The following is a 22,191-nucleotide window of genomic DNA, read 5'->3' as shown; positions in this document are numbered from 1 at the left end:
TATTGAAGTATGTGAATTGATACAGCAAGATAAAAATCTGCAAAGCACAGATTTCTTTTTGGAAAGAATGCAAACAGTAAAATTTTTATTTGTTTGGAAGCCTACTTTGAAGACCACAGTATAATTTGACTACTGGATGAAATTTAGTTGCAAGTGGTATCCGTATACAGTACTTAAAGATATTCATCAACACAGGCCATGAAAACCTACAATTAGCCGGCCTATGGTGGCACGTGCCTTTAATCCCAACACTCAGGAGGCAGAGCCAGGCAGATCTCTATGAGTTTGAGGCCAGCCTGCTCTACAGAGCAAGATCAAAACACAAAAAAGGGGGAAACCTACAGTAAACATATTAAAAGAGTTGAACATTGCTTTGAACTATATTTGTTCAAAGTCCATTTCATTCTCATCATATTGCTCAGCCATTATCTGTTTCTCCTCTTATTTCTTATTTTTTCCTTACACATGTACATTTATGGTGCCTTTAGAACTCACAGATACATACATGCCTTGCTTCAGAAAGTATAGTTAGTCAAATTTTAAATGATCTTAACACACTAATGCCAGTCAACACATTACCTTCCACTATAAAATACTGAACGATTCGAAGTTTTAGTTTTATGAGACTTCATAATAGAGTTAGAAAGAAAATGCTAGAATCAAGAGTCTACTCTCGACATTTTAAGTGTATCTGGTGAGTGGGCTGGAGCCCTCGTCCCGGCCGGGGAGAGACAAAGCCATTGACCCCTCTTTCAATCGCTCCCCTTCCCTTTTCTCATCACTCCAACCAGCCCACGACCATGCCCAGGAAGAAGGGGGCGGCCTGGGAGGAGCCGAGTTCCGGCAAAGGCACGGAGTGCGCGGGGGGGGGGGGGGGGGGGGGGGGGGGGGGGGGCTCGGAGGCCCAGCAGCCTGGCGGGCAGGAAGTGCAAGCGGCCCGAGCGCTGCAGCAGTAGCAGAGGCGGCGGCAGCAGCGGCAACGAGGACTGCCCGGAGTTGGACAGGGCCCCCGGCGGCGGCGGGCAAGGCGGGCGGCGCGGCCGCGGTTATCACGGAGCCCGAGCACACGAAGGAGCGAGTCAAACTCGAAGGGTCTAAGTGCAAAGGGCAGCTTTTGATTTTGGGGGCGACCAACTGGGACAGAAGGAAGTCCCTAAACAGCAAGCTGCTTACCGCAACCTCGGTCAGAATTTGTGGGGGCCCCATAGGTATGGGTGCCTGTCGGAAGTCCAGGTGCGGACTGTGGTTTCGGGTTCATGTGCTGCCCACAGCCTCCTCATCACCACAGAAGGGAAACTATGGAGCTGGGGTCGGAATGAAAAGGGGCAGCTGGGCCAGGGTGATACCAAGAGGATTGAAGCCCCCAGACTCATTGAGGCCCTCAGTCAGGAGGCTATCATGCTGGCAGCATGTGGGCGTAACCACACCTTGGCGTTGACAGACACCGGTTCTGTGTTAGCCTTTGGAGAGAACAAGATGGGGCAGCTGGGCCTCGGGAACCAGACAGATGCAGTCCCAAGCCCTGCTCAGATCATGTACAATGGGCAGCCGATTACCAAGATGGCCTGCGGGGCTGAGTTCAGCATGCTGATGGACTGCTAAGTCAACCTCTTTTCCTTTGGGTGCCCTGAGTATGGCCAGCTGGGACACAACTCAGATGGGAAGTTCATCGCCCAGGCACAGCGGATAGAATATGACTGTGAGCTGGTACCCCGGCGGGTAGCCATCTTCATCGAGAAGACCAAGGATGGGCAGATCTTGCCTGTCCCGAATGTGGTGGTTCGAGATGTAGCCTGTGGCGCTAACCACACACTGGTCCTGGACTCACAGAAGCGAGTCTTCTCCTGGGGCTTCGGTGGCTATGGCCGGCTGGGCCATGCGGAGCAGAAGGTTGAGATGGTACCCTGCCTAGTGAAGCTGTTTGACTTCCCGGGGCATGGCGCGACCCAGATCTACGCGGGCTACACCTGCTCCTTTGCTGTCAGTGAAGTGGGTGGCCTGTTTTTCTGGGGGGCCACCAATACGTCTCGTGAGTCTACCATGTACCCGAAAGCAGTGCAGGACCTCTGTGGCTGGCGGATCCGGAGCCTCGCCTGTGGGAAGAGCAGCATCATTGTGGCAGCTAATGAGAGTACCATCAGCTGGGGTCCGTCGCCAACCTTCGGGGAACTGGGATATGGGGACCACAAGCCCAAATCTTCCACTACAGCTCAGGAGGTGAAGACCCTGGATGGCATCTTCTCAGAACAGGTGGCCATGGGCTATTCACACTCCTTGGTGATAGCCCTAGATGAGAGTGAAGCCGAGAAAGAGAAGCTCAAACGGCTGCCCGAGTAGACCCCACGCACCCTCTGAGGCAGGGTGGCACCCCCCGTGGCAGCTGTCGTTTTCACGTGCACTGGGACCTGAAGTCAGACAAGGAATTTAGGAAGCAAAAGTTGACCGAAGGTGCACTGGGTCAGCCTCCCTGCGGTTCCATTCCCAAGGATTCAACATTAACTACTTTTTCTGTATGCTTTCCAAAGTGTTTTTCCCTCATTGTTTGATTAAAACATTTGCTCATAGCCAGCTTGCCTTTCTGCAAGACAGGCAGAAACTCTGAGCAATTTAGGGTTTGTTTGTTTGTTTGTTTGTTTTTCCAAGTTGTATTTCTCTTTTCGCCCTCCTGAGTATCCTTGTCCAGCCCTTCCATTCCAGCCATAATTAGCATTGTGATCCGAGTGGGTGCCACGTGGGAGAGAAATGGCCACTTTCCCAGACAGAAACGGCCCTTCCAGGAACCAGCAGCCTCTAGGCCAAGAACTCCCCAGTGGTGGGTCTCCACCCAGACTCCCTGCCCGCCTGCCTGCTTTGGGAGACCTGGTCACATGCTTGCGGGCCCTCCTGCCTGCCCTCACCTCTCCCCATAGCTGTTGCTGGCCTGCTGTCTGCAAGGCCCACTGCCTTTTGGCTGAAGCATTTGTGGAACCAGCCATTTCCCCCCTGGTAGGGGCTCTAGGGTCTGTGTTTAGCTCTCAAGTCCAAATGAGAATTGGGGACCATGGGATGTGGGGGTGGGCGAGGTGGGGAACCTTTGTGTTGTTGAAGGGCCTGGTTTTATGGCTCCCCGTGGAGCCCAGGCCGAGCTTCCAGTTAGAGACCAGCCAGCAGTCAAGTGTGTTCTCAGTCTCCTGTGACCCACTGTTACCACCTGCGTGCTTGGCCTGTCTGCTCCTGCCTTCCCCTCTGCCTGGGATGGCCACCCTGTTCTGAGACTTGGTCATTCCTCTGCTGGTCCCAATGCTCTTGGGACGCTCGCATTTGCTTGGCTCTGGTACCAAATAGTTGGGATTCCTGCCCAAATCCCCTGCCCCGCGTGTCAGCGCAGATGCTGTGACTGCCGCCCACATCCCCACAAGTGCCCTCTGCCTGAGCCCGTCCTGGTATTGACTTTGCGGCTGAGTTCCGAGGTGCCTTTCCCGGATCCCTCCTCACTGGACCCGAGTGTGGTGGCAGCTCGGGCTGGGGCCCCTGGTTTCCAGAGGGTCTGGGCTGTTTCGGCTGCTTTAACTAGGTTTAGTTCAGTGGTGCTCTGGGGGAGATGGGGAGAAGGATTGAAGTGTGAGGCTGGATGAATGGGAAAGTTAATTCTGGTCTTCAAATTTATGGTTTCGCTTTTGCTATTGTGACGCTTGTTACTGTCTCTGTGTTAAAATGCCAAAAATGGTCTAGTCGATGCTTTCCTCCTGCCCCAGCACACTCCAGCAGCTGGCTTCGCAAGGTGTGTCTGTCTCAGCCTTGCCTTGGCCTGGCGGGAACGGATCCGAGTTCCCACTGTGTCCCATCGTGTGTCTGACTATAGTCAGTCAGGGGACAAGCTTCCAGGGTGGCAATGCTTCTGCAAAACTAACCTGCATTGTCCAGGTCACCCCAGACTCTACCCCTCGCTTCCATGTGCTGCCTGAGCCCTCCCTGGTCTCTGCCTAGTGACGCTCAGTGTCTGCTCCTTCTGTCCTGGAGTTGTGTGGTCACCAAGAGGGCTGAGGACGCCTGAGCTGAGCTGGGCTCATCTTTCCAGGGAGCAAACTAAACCCAGCAGTCAGCCCCTCTGGATAGAGCAGGGGGGAGGGGACATGGGGGAGTGAGTTAAAATAGCTTCTAGGGAGAGACCCTTGAGCCCAGCCACAACCCCTTCCTTTAGGCTAAAATGTCCACCTGAGCTTTTCCACTGGGAAACGCCTTTAGAACAGGGGGATGGTGGGAAGCCCTGGGTGGAAACGGCTCTGGCCGCCCGTGGGCTCCTAAGTCTTCCGGTCATCAACAAGAAGGTAGCATGAAGGGAACAAGCGAGGATGATGTGATTCGGTTGAAGGTGCCTGGTTTAGTGCTGTTAATTGTCTTATTATATATATATATATATATATATATATATATATATATATATATATATATATATATATATATATATATTCTTGGAGTAAACATTTTAAATAAACGGCATCATTGTTAAAAAAAGAGTCTACTCTCTATTTATATGAAGCTAATCTCAATAGTTCAACATTTGACATAAAAAGCTTTTTGATAGTACTTGAGAAAAATTATTTCATGCCAGGAATAGTTTTTATATGTCTTAAAGTTTTCTTTCTTAACTTGATTATTTACTTATTTATGTATTATGTATTTATATACAATAAGTATAATTCATAAAGACACTAAGTGGCCTCAACAAAATTAATTTCTTGTAATGGAAATGAAATAATGTAGAGAAAATAATGAAAGTATTGACTATTATTTTAGTAATAGAGCACCATGTCAATATTGCTAATATCATTCATATTGCTTCTCTGGGTGTGGGGAGAAGATACAGGTAATTCCAAAGCAAAAAGACCAGACATAAATATCAGAATAAATAACATTACAGGTTAAGAAGAAGAAAGGTAGTCCTTAGAATCTTAAACATATGCCAGAGATAGGGAAGTCTGCAAGAGTTCCAAGTGCAGGTCAAGAAACTATGCTTGTAGTTTGTAAATTACAAACTACAAACTACAGCTTGTAAACTGTAGATGCCTTTGGGGTTCATTACTAAACATGATTTGCCTGTTGAAAGGGTATCAGGATTGAGGGAAAACATGCTCTCAGAGAGACCAGGCTTGAAGAAGTGACTTCATGAGCCAACTTCTCTTTCTGCTTCTAGTACTTCTGACTTCTGTCTCCTCCCCCCATTGCCTTCTCTACTCTCCCCTCTGTTTTGATCTCTCTATCTTTGCCTCCATCTTTAAGCCTACCTCTCTCTGGAGAGGTATTCCTGCTTAGTTTTATAAAAGTACATGTGCTCACCTAGACAACACACAAAAGTCTTCCCATCTTGGCCGGGTGGTGGTGGCGCACGCCTTTAATCCCAGCACTCGGGAGGCAGAGCCAGGCGGATCTCTGTGAGTTCGAGGCCAGCCTGGGCTACCAAGTGAGTTCCAGGAAAGGCGCAAAGCTACGCAGAGAAACCCTGTCTCGGAAAACCAAAAAAAAAAAAGAAACAAAAAAAAAAAGTCTTCCCATCTCAAGATGTGTGACACAGGGACATAGATCTTGTTTTTCTTTTTCATATAAAGTTCTAGAGTTCTTAGAACATCAATATCTTCTTTTAGCGATTGTATATGTACTGTTTACCAAATTCATGTGACACATAAGCCTCGGGTTTCTATGATATAATCTTGTTTATCTCACTAGTTTCATGTTTGCTTCTCAGTGCTCATTCCCGTTTCCTCTAGTGTTAAAGTGAGAATGGACAAGGGTACCCTATTCTTCTTTCATTTTTATTGTTTTAATGTCTCTATGTGTGTGTGTGTATGCACAAGTGTGTGAGTGTGTGTGTGTGTGTGTGTGTGTGTGTGTGTGTAGGCATACACAGAGGACAACTTTCAGGAGTGGGTTCTTTCCTTCCTCCATGCGTTACTATTGAAGGTAGGCCCCCAGTGTTGCTAGAGTTTTCCTGCCTTGCCCAGAGTCAGGACAAATCTTTGTCACCCGCCAGTCCCACAGCCTCTCAGACCCAACCAAGTAAACACAGAGACTTATATTGCATACAAACTGTATGGCCGTGGCAGGCTTCTTGCTAACTGTTCTTATATCTTAAATTAATCCATTTCCATAAATCTATACCTTGCCACGTGGTTTGTGGCTTACCAGTGTCTTCACATGTTGCTGATCATGGTGGCAGCTGGCAGTGTCTCTCTGCCTCAGCCTTCTGCTTCCCAGAAATCTCCTATCTCCTTGTCCCACCTACTTCCTGCCTGGCCACTGGCCAATCAGTGTTTTATTTATTGACCAATCGGCAATTTGCCATACAGACCATCCCACAGCACTTCCCCTTTTCTTTTTTTTTAAAAGGAAGGTTTTAACTTTTACACATCTTTAACGCCAGCTTGGTATATTTGGGAATATGGGCGTAGCTTCTCTTACTACTTCCTGCTGGAGGGGGGCACTGCATCTTATGGGGACACAAAGAAAATTTTAGGATCATGGAGTAGTCCGTGAGACTGTATCGTCTGAGTCAGTTGCTTTGAAACGATTCTGGATGTTGAATCATCTGGGCCATGGTGTCATCGGAGACCTTGGAAGACCTTTCAGGTGGTCTTGGCTGGTCAAACCTGGTGTATCTTAATCTGGAACAAATCCATAGCCTCTGGCTTTCTGTAGAGACAAAAGCAGAGCCTCTTTTCCAAAGCAACAAATCCTTACATCTAAATTTTGAAGTCAAGGTACCTTTAAAATATACATTTTTGCATAACTCAACAGCTTTTGCAATCAAATGTTTTTCTTCAGTTACAAATATGAAAGAGAACATAATCCAGATTCTCTGTGTGATAGCCATCTTTATGTGGCTTATTTTTTATATTACCTTGAGCCTATTGCTTTAAACAGCAGCCTTTTAAGCCTGAAACGGTGCTGTGGCTGCTGGCTCCGCCCACTTCAGCTTCCCAACATGGCGGTGGTACCTTTTCCACCAGCTCTGGGAGCCATCCTGGGTCTATGCTTTTATCCAAGCAGCGCGTAGCCCAGAAACCTCTTTTTTTGTTTTGTACTAGTAAAGGCTAAATCCACCATGCAGCTTAATGTGCCACTTGCAGAGGCCTCATTCCTGCCATACTGCAGGTTAAGCGCACACACCAATTCTAACTGTATAAAACTCTCTCAGGATGGCACAGTCTGTGGACTGTAGCTCTTGGAATAAGTGCTCCAGCTGATATAACTGGAGAATGATGTGCAATTGAACATACTTGTTTTATTCTCTGCTGTCTTTCAAACAATAGAAATCTACAGAAGCCCTGTCCCTGATGGCAGAAAAAAATCAAATGGTGCTGACAAAGCAGACCTGGAAGGATTAGAAACCAGAGAAATTGCAAGTGAGACTCAGAAGGATTTGCATTTGCCATGGAAGTTGGCTGATGTGGCAAATCACATTTAATGCTGACAACAGTTAAAAATAATGATAAATGGAGACCCAGAAAAGTAGATAAGAGAAGCAAGCAAAGCAGACATTGAGCTACTAATAGATGACAAAATCTGTTACATAGACTGACATTCTCTAGATGATAAGAGATAGGAAGGACATGGGAGACAAAGGACACCTAAATTTCCAAATCTCAGCAGTGCAAATCACTTAGAATTATGTGTATTGCTTCCACGGAAATAATTTATCTACTTCTCTCTAAAGATTTAGGCTGATGTGGAATTTAATCAGTGCACATCCTTTGTTATATGAAGAGGTTTGCATCTGCAAACAGGTAGGAAGAAACTTGCTTGAAAGACAAACTAACTGCTGTCAGATTTTTAAAATCAAGTTTTAGAGCAAGTGTCCCAAAGTCATTGGCAATTGTCTATGTTCTTTCCCATTCAGTCCTGAAAGTGCTTAATGTGGACAAACTTCTCATCTTCAGAATCTTACTTTATAGTCTTAAGTTTGATTCATAATAGACATCTAAATCTGTTCTGAGACACTGCTTAGAAGGCCAGGATCTAAAAGTTGGATGGCTCAGAGAACTAGAGTAGAACAAAACACGACTGAAAGAAAGTTAATGAAATGATTTCTAATGACATTCTGCTATATTCATAGGATTGGTGCCTAGCCCAACTGTCATCAGAGACCATTCATCCAGCAACTGATGGGAGAAAATGCAGAGACCCACAACCAAACATTAGGCATAACTCAGAAGAAGAGGGGGAGGAAGGATTGTAGGAGCCAGAGGAATTAAAGACACCAGGAGAACAAGGCTCACAGAATCAATGAAGCAGGGATCACAGAGATTGAAGTAGCAGCCACGGAGCCTGCGAGGATCTGCACCAGGCCCTCTGCATACATTTTGTGGTTCTTAAGCTTGGGGTTTTTGTTGGACTCCTAACAGCGGGATTGGGGGTGTCTCTGACTCTTTTGTCTACTCTTGAGACCTATTTCCTGTTACTAGGTTTGCTCATTCAGCCTTCATATGAGGGTATATGCCTAGTTTTACTGCATCTTGTTATGCCAAAATTGGTTGATATCACTGGAAGGCCTGCTCTTTCCTGAACTGAAATGAAGAAGCTGAGAATCTGGGGCAGAGGGGAGGTAGGGGGAGACTGGGAGAAGAGGAGGGAGGGTAGGCTGTTGTTGGGATGTATTGTATAAGAGAAGAAAAAATATTTTATTGATTTCAGCTCTCACTTTGATAATTTCCTGGCTTCTATTCTTCCTGGGAGACTTTGCTTCTTGTTGTTCTAGAGCTTTCAGGTGTGCTGTTAAGTCACTAGTGTGAGATTTCTCCAACTTCTTTATGTGGGCATTTAGTGCTATGAATTTCCCTCTTAGCACTGCTTTCATAGTGTCCCATAAGTTTGGGTATGTGGTGTCTTCATTTTCATTGGCAGTATTAAATTTAAAAATGAACAGTTATGCATTCTTTAAATACACCTGCCTAAGTCACGACATTTGATTGATAAATTCTTAGCTTTGTTTTTATATTTTGCTATGGTATTCACACATTATTGTATGTTCTTTATTAATTTTTATGTTTTGTATATGTTATTCTTGCTCATCTCTAAGGTTTGTAGGAAATTTTGGCTACATAGTGAGCAGCAGAATAATCTTTCCTCTGTCCTCCTTGCTCTGGGGTTAGGGTGGCTTTTCCATGGTGCTCATCTTGGAGATTTCTTGGCTGTTCATGCTCTTGTACCAGATGACTGTTTACAAGTATTTCTTGCATCCTTCTGAATATAGACCCTATAAATGTTACATACAGAGCTCTGTACATGCCCATTGAACTAAACTAATTGTTTTTCTGTCTGACATTCAAGTTCTTAACTATTTATTTTAAGGACTATTCTTTACAGGTTGTGGTGAAAAGAAAATGGCATCCAAAGGGAGTAGCATTATTAGGAGGTGTGGCCTTGTTGAAGTAGGTATGGTCATGCTGGAGGAAGTCTGTCACAGTGGGCTTTGAAGTCTCTTTCCTCAAGCTTCAGTCAAGTGACTTCCTGCTGCCTCTGGTCAAGATTTAGCCAGCACCACATCTGCCTGTGTGCCGCCATGCCCCTGAAACTGTAAGACATCACCTCAATTAAATGTTTTCTTTGTAAGAGTTGCTGTGGTCATGGTGTCTCTCCACAGCAATAAAAAACCCTAAGACACAGGGCTATGACTATTAATTTTGAAATCATTTATTGTAGTTTTATTAATCTTAGCTTTCGATAGTTTGATTTTCATTAGATATATTCAAGTTTATAACTTTTACATCTGTTTTTTGTTTTTTCTTTTTTTCTCTTGGGGGGGGCTCTACCCTGTAGATGTAACCAACCGTCTTATTAAATAAGAAACACAGAAACAATGTAAAAGAGAAAGCCGAGAGGTCAGAGCTCAGAGCTAAAATCTCACCCTTCCTCCTGCTGTCCCAGCTTCGCGAAAAGAGACCTACTTCCTGTCGGTTCGTATATTTAAAGTATGTTGTTCTGCCTTCTCATTGGTTGTAAACCCAAACACATGACTGCCTCGTCACTGTCTGAATGTACAGCCCCCTAGGTCTTAAAGGCATATGTCTCCAATGCTGGCTGTATCCCTGAACACACAGAGATCTTATGGGATTAAAGGCGTGTGCCACCACCGCCACACTCTTGCTATGGCTCTAATAGCTCTGACCCTGAACACACAGATATCTATGGGATTAAAGGCGTGTGCCACCACCGCCACACTCTTGCTATGGCTCTAATAGCTCTGACCCCCAGACAACTTTATTTATTAACATACAATCAAATTAATATTTCAGTACAAATCAAAATAATATTTCAATACAATTAGATTACCACCACATTTCCCCTTTTCTATTTTAATAAAAAGAAAAAAGCAAAAGGTTATGACTAACAAAAGAAAAACTATATACAAAAGTACAATAACTATATACAATATATACAAGTAATAAATACCTAAACAGGTATTTGACGAATCAGAGAAAATAATTCCATTATCTATCCTATTTTGATAATTCCAAGATGTATCTAATGTACTTTCTATCCTAATTAATTTTCAACTATAACTAACTAATCTTCAACCATAACTAACTAATCTTCAACTCCCTCAGAGACCCAAGAAGGGAATAATATTAGCTAACAAAAATAAAAACAGGAAGTGCATGCAAGCAACTTCCAAAAAAATTTTGTGAGTTGACAGAAACAGCCAGCTGCCTGGGCAGTCACCTGAGGTTTCTCCGCAGTGTTGGGGCATCATCTTCAGCCTATAGGCTTAGTGTATCTGACAGACTCATTTGTGAAGTAGGATGTACACAAGGTCAACAGTTCAACCTCACATTGGGTGAGAGCAGTCCACGTACCAGAAACACCTGAATTCCACTAGTGTCCTGTCATGATTCAGGATTTTAAATTCTGGAAATTGTTGACAGTTTTTTAATTCAGCTGTCCATTCTTCTTGGCTGTGTATATATGGCTTCATCTCAACATCCCCTTCTTCTCCACATCCCTCTATTAAATGCCAGTCTACTTTTGAGAGGCATGAGCTTTCAGCTGCTGTTCCATTGTACAACAGAATCCATCGGCCCTCTGCCTGTTAAGCTGCCTTCGAAGAAAAGGGCACCGTACCTTTTCCGGATGCGAAGGCCACTTCAGGGATGGGGCCATATTGTCCTGGCCTCAGAAGATGCCTTTTGATAAAGCCATAACCACACTTGTTTTGGCAAGAATCAGTAGTCCCTTGTTTCGTGATCTGTCTGTCCATTTTGTCCTGTTGATTCGAGGATACTTTGTTGTCCAGTGGCTAACTTTTGCCAGAATGAAAGTTGACTCCATATGCAGTTTCTTCAATGCCCATATTTTCTCTAAAGTAGATTGGTACTGCCAGGAGCCGACATGTCTCAAAAAAGAAAAATTTTCTAAGTTATTAAAACATTTTAAATGCCATATTCTGTAGATCTCTGAAGGGTTTGAAGATGACCTGTCTAAAACATCTCTGCTCAATTTTTAAAACATATCTAATATGACTACAAGTTCTATGATAATGTCTAACTACTAGCTTTCATTTCTTTATATCCTAATAGTTGATAATAATAACATTCAAGGATCAGAAATTTGCATTACATTGTTAAATGGATGGAATAAATACAATTAGAAATATACATATAGCATTTTCTAACAATATCAGTTTCAAATTTGTGTACAATATAAAACAATTCAATCCAATGTAAAGTATTTAAAACTAGTAATTGTCTTTCTCTTTTCTTTCCTTTTTTTTTTTTTTTTTTTTTTTTTTTCTTTCTTTCTTTCTTTTTTTTTTTTTTTTTTTTTTTTTTTAAACAAGAACCTTAAATCTAATCTCCTTTGCTTAGCCTTTTTCCTAACCCTTGACAATAACTTGTAACCAACCCCCCTAAATACTGAAAATTATCCCAGACCCAGAACCCATTAAAAAGACCAAAAAACCACCCGCCCCACACCACCTCTTTGGGAATGTGGGCGTCGTATTCTTAAAATTGCTTCCTGCTGGGTATGGGCGAAGTTTTCTTTATCCTGAAAGAAAAATTTTAGGTTAATTGTCAAATTCTAGGAGAGGTAACTATATCCTTCATTATCCAGTCTGTGTATAATGCCAAAGTTGAGGGTTTATCTCAAGTCCTTATTCAAGTAGTCTTTGAGACTGGATCATCTCAGCTAGTCATCTCAAATTTGCTCTGAGCACCTTGTAGTTCAAAGCTGATCTATGGATGATGTTTGTCAGCTTAATGATATTATTATTGTCCACGTGGAATTGTTGTTGTTGTGGGGCCCCATCTTCTTTCTGGAGACTTCAGTTGATGTTAGGCCTGGCCATGATTTCCTGCAGAAAACTGATAAGAGACTCGAACACAAAAACATATATATGCAGCTAGCCTTTTTTCTAGAATTAGTTAGTACTCTATGTGACCATTCATATCTTAACAAATTTTAAAATGTATATATATATATATATTAATCTTGTAAATTTTGATATAAAATTTATACTTTGAGAACAGTTTAAAGAATCAGAATAGAATCAAAGAGTTGAGATTAGTAATAGAATAGTCCCTTAATTAATTTTGCTTTTGTCCTGTACCATAGCAGAAATGGCTCTTATTCTGGCATGATACAGGGAGTTTGCATTTTCCTTTTAACAACATGCTTGATTTTAAAGAAGGAGAGAGCCATTCTCCAACTCCAAAGTCAGCTTTAAATTTTAATTGAACTGGGACTATTAGAAAACCAAGAGTGTTAAATCTTTAGAGAAAAGCAGAAACAAACATTTAGGAAGACATAAAATTTTTTTAGATAATATATACCCATACACCGTTTCACTCTGTTTCTTGGGATAGATGATTTGTCCCTTTTCTTCAGTTGTCTCATTTGTCCAGTGTTCTTCAGATTCCTTAACCTTCATTCTCCTAAAAGACAAAAACAAAAACCTTTCCCCAAGACTAATTTTGGGGATGTTCCTTTTTGGCAAGTTATTATCTGATGAAATGAAAAGGCATGTTTTATTGATACAAGTTAGTTTAAATTGGATGTTCATGCTGGTTGATGAACTATCACCTCCTCTAATTAAGAGGTCTCTCTTGTTCAAATCGAACCTTTATCAATTTTGATGGTACCCACAGCTTATCTTCTCCTGTAGAAACAAAAGCAAAACCACGTCCCCAATGTAATACATACCCTGGTTTCCATTCTGAGGTCAGCACATCCTTAAAGTATATAGGCTGATTTAATTCTGTAGTTTTTTCTATTATCCAATGTCTCTCTGCAGCTGTTGTTCCTTTCTCATTGGCATTCAGAAAATTCAAAGTTAGAAGAGCATTATGCAGTCTATTTCTGGGGGTTTTTGTTACCCATTTCTGTTTATTTAGCATATCCTTTAGAGTTCTGTTTGATCTTTCTATAACTGCTTGACCTGTAGGATTATGTGGTATGCCTGTAATATGCTTTATATTGTAATAAGCAAAAAACTGTTTCATTTTAACAGAGACATATGATGGAGCATTGTCAGTTTTGATTTGTGCAGGTATACCCATGATGGCCATAACTTCTAGCAAATGAGTGATTACAGAATCAGCTTTTTCAGAACTCAAAGCAGTTGCCCATTGAAATCCTGAATAAGTATCGATAGTGTGGTGTACATATTTCAATTTTCCAAATTCTGCAAAGTGAAACACGTCCATCTGCCAGATTTCATTTCTCTGAGTACCCTTTGGGTTACATCCTGCTGGTAATGGCGTCTGATTGTAGAAGGAACAAGTAGGACATTTCTTTATTATTTCTTTGGCTTGTTGCCAGGTTATGGAAAAATCCTTTTTTAAACCTTTACTATTAACGTGATGTTTTTTATGAAATTCTGAGGCCTCCAGCACATTTCCTATCAATAATTTATCAATCTCTTCATTGCCTTGTGCTAGAGGGCCTGGCAGACCAGTATGGGATCGAATGTGAGTTATATATAAAGGATGATTCCTTTTCCTGATTGTATCTTGTAATTGAATAAATAGTGAAGTTAATTCTGAAGCATCAGGGATAAATTCTGCAGTCTCAATATGTAACACCACTCTTTCAGCATACTGAGAGTCAGTTACTATGTTGAGAGGTTCTGAAAAATCCATTAATACCAACAGAATAGCATACAATTCTGATTTTTGCACTGAATTATACGGACTTTGAACCACTTTACTTAAATTTTCTGATTTGTAACCTGCCTTTCCTTCTTTGTTGGCATCTGTATAAAATGTATGAACTCCAGATATGGGTTTTTGCCGTACAATTCGAGGCAAGATCCATTCAGCTCTCTTTATAAGATCAATTCTATTGCTTTTGGGATATTTGCTGTTAATTTCTCCCAAAAAATTACTGCAAGCTCTTTGCCAAGGTTCACTTTCTGTCCATAATTTTTCAATGTCCTCCTTAGTTAATGGTACGACAATTTCTGCTGGGTCTATGCCTGCTAATTGACGAAGTCTCAATTTTCCTTTGTAAATCAAGTCAGAGATTTTTTCCACATAAGTTTTTAATTTTTTATTTGGTTTATTTGGTAAAAATATCCATTCCAATATAATATCTTCCCTCTGCATTAATATTCCAGTAGGAGAACGCCTAGAAGGTAAGATAACCAAAATGCAATCCAGCTTTGGATCAATACGATTCACGTGTCCTTCATGCACTTTCTTTTCTACCAAGGCTAATTCTTTCTCAGCTTCAGGTGATAATTCTCTTGGACTATTTAAGTCCTTGTCACCTTCTAAGGTTTTGAACAAATTAGTCAGTTCATCATTTTTTACCCCAACAATAGTTCGTAGATGAGAAATATCTCCAAATAATCTTTGAAAGTCATTAAGAGTCTGTAGTCTATCTCTCCGAATTTGCACCTTTTGGGGTCTAATTTTTTGTAGCTCTATTTTATATCCTAAATAATTAATAGAATCTCCTCTTTGTATCTTTTCAGGAGCAATTTGTAATCCCCAGCGAGGCAAAATTTTCTTTACTTCTTCAAACATTATTTCTAAAGTATCTGCATTTGAGTCAGCTAGTAAAATATCGTCCATATAATGATAAATTATAGATTTAGGAAATTTTTTACGTATCACTTCCAATGGCTGTTGTACAAAATATTGGCACAGAGTTGGGCTATTCAACATTCCCTGTGGGAGGACCCTCCATTGAAATCTTTTAACCGGTTGAGAATTATTATAAGTAGGCACTGTAAAAGCAAATCTTTCTCTGTCTTTTTCTTGTAAGGGTATTGAAAAGAAACAGTCTTTTAAATCAATAACTATGAGAGGCCATCCTTTTGGTAACAGAGTAGGCAAAGGCATCCCAGATTGTAGAGAACCCATTGGCTGAATTACTTTGTTAATTGCCCTAAGGTCTGTTACCATTCTCCATTTACCAGATTTCTTTTTAATAACAAATACAGGAGAATTCCAAGGGCTGGTTGATTCTTCAATATGCTGAGCATTTAACTGTTCTTCTACCAGCTCTTCTAAAGCCTGGAGTTTCTCTGTTGTTAAAGGCCATTGCTGGACCCATACAGGCTTGTCTGTTAACCATTTTAAAGGTAGAGCTGTTGGTGTCTTTGGAAGATCATCAGTTATTGTGCTCTGTTCTTGTATAATATGGATGGCTGGTGACCACTCATTAGAACAATATCTTCTAATATTTCTCTCAGTAACATGTGCTAGTTTATGATTTGTTTCTGAGATTGGAGGGATGTTAATCTGAGTATTCCATTGTTGCAACAAGTCTCGACCCCACAGGTTCATAGTTATGTTAGCCACATATGGTTTTAATTTTCCTCTCTGTCCTTCTGGACCTATACATTCGAGCCATCTTGCACTCTGTTTCACCTGAGATAATGTCCCAATTCCTAACAGTTGAACGTTTACCTCCTGAAGAGGCCAAGTTGGATGCCAAAATTCTGGTGCAATTATGGTAACGTCCGCACCTGTGTCTACCAGACCAGACAACAAAACACCATTTATTTTTATCGTTAATTTTGGTCTTTGTTCATTAATAGAAGTTTGCCAAAAAATTTTCTTTATGTTTTCTCCTGAATTTTCTATTCTCTCTGTTTCATCATTCTGACCAGCATGATTTATTCCAATAGGCATTTGGTTATTTAATCGCTCTCCAGAGCAGGCATTTCCTCTATGGCTGCCGGAAAGGTTTGAACTGGATTTGCACTGGGGGCCTGCCTGAGGCCCCTCTGGGAGTTTCCCGAAGACTGAGGCAAAGGATTACCCTGTCTGTCCTTTGTTGATCTACATTCGTTGGTCCAGTGTTTTCCCTTACCACACCTTCTGCATACTCCAGAAGGAAGGGGCATTCTGTTGCCATTGTTCCTTGAAGAAACATTGTTTCTGGAAATGACCTGTCTACAGTCCCTTTTCAAATGTCCTTGCTTTCCACATCCAAAACATCTAACACTCCTCAAACCTTTTGAAATTACTTCTCCTACCCATGTATCATCATGCTCATCAGCTTCAACATTAATTGTTTCTCTAATCCAATCTTCCATAGGTGCAGATCTTGCCCTTAATGGCCTGATTATTCTTTTGCATGCTGCATTCGCATTCTCAAAGGCCAAAGATTCAATTATTGCCTTACCAGCTTCTGAATCCGAGACCGTTCTCTTTACTGCTGAAGCCAGTCTTTGTAAAAAATCTGTAAAAGACTCTTTTGGGCCTTGCTTCACCTTTGTAAATGACTCAGATTTTTTTCCTGGTTCCTCAACTTTGTCCCATGCATTCAAGGCTGCCGTTCGACATAAAATTAGGGTTTGGACATCATATAAACATTGTGCTTGTGCTGAAGCATATTGGCCTTCGCCCATAAGCTGATCCTGGCAAACTTGTACTCCTTTATCCCTCCATTGTTTTTCTATGTTTTTAGCCTCCTCCTTAAACCAAGTCAGAAATTGAAGTCTCTGGCTGGGTTCCAGAACACCTTGTGCGAGGTCCCGCCAGTCCTGTGGTACTATCCTATTATATGTTGACCAAGTGTTTAACATTTGCTTTACATATGGGGAATGCATGCCATAAGATACTATTGCCTCCTTAAACCTTTTTAAATCCAACATTTCAATTGGAGCCCAAGTATTTTGTGTAGCCATTTGATCAGGCATCTGCTGTACTGTTACAGGATAAATTAAGGGTGACTGTGTGAAAACAGGCTTTCTTTCTGCAACCTTATGATCCTGACTTGAAACAACTTCACTGTTAATTTCTTCTGTCTGAATTTTTACAGGTTTAACAAGTTCTTCTAACGCTGTTATCCTGGCACTTAAATTGACTATCTTTTTAAATATTAAAATGTGGATTATTATAGTGATGAGGTGCATTATTCCACCAATACTAATATTATATAGTTCTTCCATTGCCAGACTGCCTAAAATTTCGAACAAAAACCAATTTTCTTCCAATGTACACATAAAACCCATTTGTTTTTTAATGTGGAAAAAAATTCTCTTTTAGATAGTTTCCTTTAAAATATCTGATATATTATGACTTACCAAATCTGCGTAGAACAGTAGAAATCCGAGGGGATTTTCAAAGCAGCCACCTAGTGTCCCAGGTGTAAATCCAGAGAGAGAGAGAGAGAGAGAGAGAGAGAGAGAGAGAGAGAGAGAGAGAGAGAAAAGAGAGAATGCACAAGAAAGCGTAGCCGGCTAAAGCTTAAATGCAGCCACGTGTTCCCTCTTGTGCCGAGTCAAGGCTTGGGTCTGGCTTCCTTAAGCTCCGACCACGTGCGTTTACAGGCAGGGCCCTGTTCGGCAGGGCAGGTCTGAGTTGTTTGTAGCACCGGCTTTAGGCAAGCTGCTCACAGACCTAGGCCCGGGCTAGAAGTTGCTACCTGGACTAGGATGCCAGCAGCTCGGACTAAGAAGCCGATCGCCGCCGGCCGCCGTGTGCCGCCGCTGCCGCCGCCGCCGCCGCCGCCGCCGCCGCGGGCCGCCTGCCGCCCTTGCGGGAAAGCGGACCTGCCGCCAAGCCAAGCAGTTTTTAATGGATTCTTGTCACGTTGGGCGCCAGATGTAGATGTAACCAACCGTCTTATTAAATAAGAAACACAGAAACAATGTAAAAGAGAAAGCCGAGAGGTCAGAGCTCAGAGCTAAAATCTCACCCTTCCTCCTGCTGTCCCAGCTTCGCGAAAAGAGACCTACTTCCTGTCGGTTCGTATATTTAAAGTATGTTGTTCTGCCTTCTCATTGGTTGTAAACCCAAACACATGACTGCCTCGTCACTGTCTGAATGTACAGCCCCCTAGGTCTTAAAGGCATATGTCTCCAATGCTGGCTGTATCCCTGAACACACAGAGATCTTATGGGATTAAAGGCGTGTGCCACCACCGCCACACTCTTGCTATGGCTCTAATAGCTCTGACCCTGAACACACAGATATCTATGGGATTAAAGGCGTGTGCCACCACCGCCACACTCTTGCTATGGCTCTAATAGCTCTGACCCCCAGACAACTTTATTTATTAACATACAATCAAATTAATATTTCAGTACAAATCAAAATAATATTTCAATACAATTAGATTACCACCACACTACCCAGCTCCCAAATAAATCATACATGGAGGTTTATTCTTAATTATAAATGCTCAGTATTAGCTTAGCTTGTTTTTAGCCAGATTTTCTTAACTTTAAATTATCCCATCTATCTTTTGTTTCTGGGCTTTTGTCTTTCTCTATTCATGTATACATTTCTTTCTTCCTTCCTTCCTTCCTTCCTTCCTTCCTTCCTTCCTTCCTTCCTTTCTTTCTTTCTTTCTTTCTTTCTTTCTTTCTTTCTTTCTTTCTTTCTTTCTTTCTTCATGGCTTGCTGTTGAGCGGGCTGACTGGCCCCTGATGTCCTCCTCCTTTTCTGGCTACTTTTTTCATCTTCTTCCAGATTTCTCCTTCTATGTATTCTCTCTGCCTACCAGCCCTACCTATCCTTTCTCCTGTCTTGCTATTGGCCATTCAGATCTTTATTAGACCATCAGCCATTTTAGAAAGGCACAGTAACACATCTTCACAGAGTTAAACAAATGCAACATAAACAAAAGTAATAAACATTAAAATTATATTCTACAATATACATCTATTTTGCTGAGCATTTTATCATTATATATTGATATCATTATATCTTATATTCATATAAAGTCTACTGCATATAAAAGAATACGCTAGAGTATACACTAAGAGATCCAGACTGCTGCAACACAGAAGTGACATCTTCCCAGGGTGTTGCTTCATCGCCATCTCTTTTTTAATTATTGCTTTTTATTTTTTTTGAGATTATAATATAATTACATCATTTTCCCCTCCTTTTTTCACTCCAGATGCTCCCATATATCTCTTCTTTGTCTCTTTTAAATTCATGGTATCTTTTCATTAGTTGTTGTTACATGCATCTATGCATATGTATATACATGCGTATTTGTAAATACAACCTCCTCAATCTATATAATGTTACTCATATGTATGTTTTCAAGGCTGACACATTGTTATTGGATAAGCAATTGGTGTGCTCTTCCCTGGGGAAGACCATATTTCTCACTCTTGGAATTCCTTAGTCACATGTAGTTCTTTGTGTAGGGTTGGGGCCTCTTGGGAAAGAGGAAACTTACTGTTCTCAATCAAAAGGGCCATATGCGACTATCTCTCACATATCAATGGCCTGAACTAATCAAAAAGGCACTGAGTGTCAGTTACAAATTTCTGTCTGATGTTATTCTGTGAGAAGAATGTATACCTTTGGACTTCCTTAATTATGAAGGACTAAAATAGAAAACTGAGAAATACATAAGGAATCTAAATGCTTTTATATGAAAATAGCACCAATCATTTCCCTTGACATTCATTTGTCATAGAAAGTCACGTGGTTATGAGTAATATACAATGAGAAAGATATAATCTTGGCAATTTCCCACCTCAGAAAGGTTCAAGTATTTAGTGAGTATAACTAATAACAAGCACATTAGATGAAATAATGATTGTGCATACTGAAGATGTGGAAGGGATGGATATAGAGAATTTTAATATACTTGTATATAGAAGCAACCAAATTTGTTGATTAGATGTTAGGCAAATCTTGCAGTTTGATCAGCTTAGGAAGCCAAGTGTCAATCACAACTGTGTGAACAAGTAGTTATTATGGTTTGGATGAAGTGCCTTCCAAAGAAGCTCATTTGTTGAAGCTTGATTCCAAATATGGTGGTACTCAGAGATGGAACTTTAGAAAATAATTAGGTCATGTGTGCCTGACTTCATCAATTGATTGATTAATTGATTGATTGATTCATTATTTGTTGGCATATCTGAGGAAGTAGAAATTAGGTCAGGCCTCAATGGAAAGAATAAGCCATGAGGGGCCTGATCTGGAATGATTTACTAATGTCTCACATTTTTCTGTTTCTATGCTTCTTGGCTACCATGAAACAAGCAGTTTTACTCCACTATGCCCACTACTCTGCACCAAGTTGATTGAACTCAACCTTGGTCTGGAAACAAGGAGCCAGTGGCTAAAACCTAAACATGATAAAGCTTGTCACCACTAAGCTAGTTTTGCCTCAAGTGTTTATCACAGTGACAAAAAGTGCTATTAGCTCAAATGGTGTTATAATTTACAACCTAAATGTCCACTAAATGCCATGTGTGGGCATCTTGATACCATGCATCTGTTGCCATGATTCTTGGCCTCACCACACCACAGACCTAACATATTAGAACAGTGCAACTATGATCTGGAAACTCCAGAACTTTGCTCTAGAACAACATTTATGTTACCTGAGCTATTTTGTCCTAGTGACAAATAACAAGCACAAGTGAGAACTGGTTTTTATTCTCATGAAAGCAAGGAAAAAAATCAACTTTATGTTTAAATACAGGAAATTAAATTAAAATAATGTATATTATAACCCTTTATCTGTGTATATTCTTCATTCTCATTGAGGAAAAGAGATTCCCAGCTGAGTTTTACTTCTAAGAACTAAAGCTAAAACAGTGGGTAACAGTCTTTATACATATTTTCAATTCACTGTGTTTGCTTTGAATAGTGTAGATACTCAAAGTTTTCTAGAATGTAGAACCTTAGCTTCTTAAATAGAGCTAGAAGAAAAGAGATGTGTAGAAAAAAAAGCAAAGAAACAAACAAAAAACAGGCTTCCTATTGTGCCAGTGTCTATTGGCTGAAGTCTTAGCTGAAAGCCCACGTTTTTCTTGACTCTTAAGAATTTCTTGTCACTTTAAATTTCTTAACTGTAAGGTATAATGGTGATGTGTTTCATCTCACTGTGTCAAGCACATCACTTTTCCCGTTCATAATGAAAAGATGTCAGTTGGAAAGATATGCTTGGGAGAAGACTTTAAAATCTAAACACCATGTTTACTTTTAAAAAAGATTTAAAAGAAATTTAATAGGAACAATGGCATCCTGGACCATTCAGATTGCAATTAACCTTGATGATATTCAATTAATTACAGCTTTTGTTCAGATAGCACTGAGGATGGTTCTCACATGGACATAACTATACATGTTTCCAAAATGGTTATAGACTAAATACCAAGATTATCAAACTCAAAATTATTTTAACTCAACTCTTACCTCCAAGACTCACTTCTCCTAGCCTATCACAGATGCACATTCATATTCATATCCTCTTAATTCCAACTAACTAAGCTATCTCTACTTAGTATAGCATAACATTCTACCCAATAGAGGAACATCTCAAGTAGCTTATGTAGAATGGAAAAAAGTATGCATTGGCTAAACACCCAAATAATACATAAGAAGATACTGCTTTCATCCACTGAATCATCTGCTTGTGACTAAAACATTTACTATGATCAGACTATGGAGTTTCAGCTGTATTTAATAAAAGATACAGTCAAGAACAGAGAATGAAGGTGATCGAGGTCAAATCCACCCTACTATCCTGAGTGAAGATAGGACGGCAGTTCCTATGAAGAGATACATCAACAGGAACTACATATTAGTCATTTTTGCACATCAGGATCTAGTATTAACAATACATCCCAAAAATTTGACGGGTGAAAGATCTGTGTCCCCTTGCCACTTCTATTATTTATTATATTATAGAAGTATACTGAGTATATCTAGTATTAATAATAGTCTACAAAAAATTGATGAAAGAAAGAGCTGCGGCCTCTTGCCACTTGTATTGCTTATTGCATTA

The 22,191-nt window shown here is 41.0% G+C and overlaps 1 pseudogene; it reads left to right on the top strand.

Moving 5' to 3' along the window:
- The first annotated feature begins 800 nt into the window (after positions 1 to 800).
- Positions 801 to 2,630, top strand: LOC102921612 (protein RCC2 pseudogene; annotated as a pseudogene).
- The last annotated feature ends 19,561 nt before the right edge of the window (positions 2,631 to 22,191 follow it).

Source organism: Peromyscus maniculatus, chromosome 3, assembly GCF_049852395.1.
Source record: "Peromyscus maniculatus bairdii isolate BWxNUB_F1_BW_parent chromosome 3, HU_Pman_BW_mat_3.1, whole genome shotgun sequence".
NCBI classification, from domain to species: Eukaryota; Metazoa; Chordata; class Mammalia; order Rodentia; family Cricetidae; genus Peromyscus; species Peromyscus maniculatus.
Note: the sequence above shows the minus strand (reverse complement) of the source record. Positions and strands in the feature narration are given on the sequence as shown.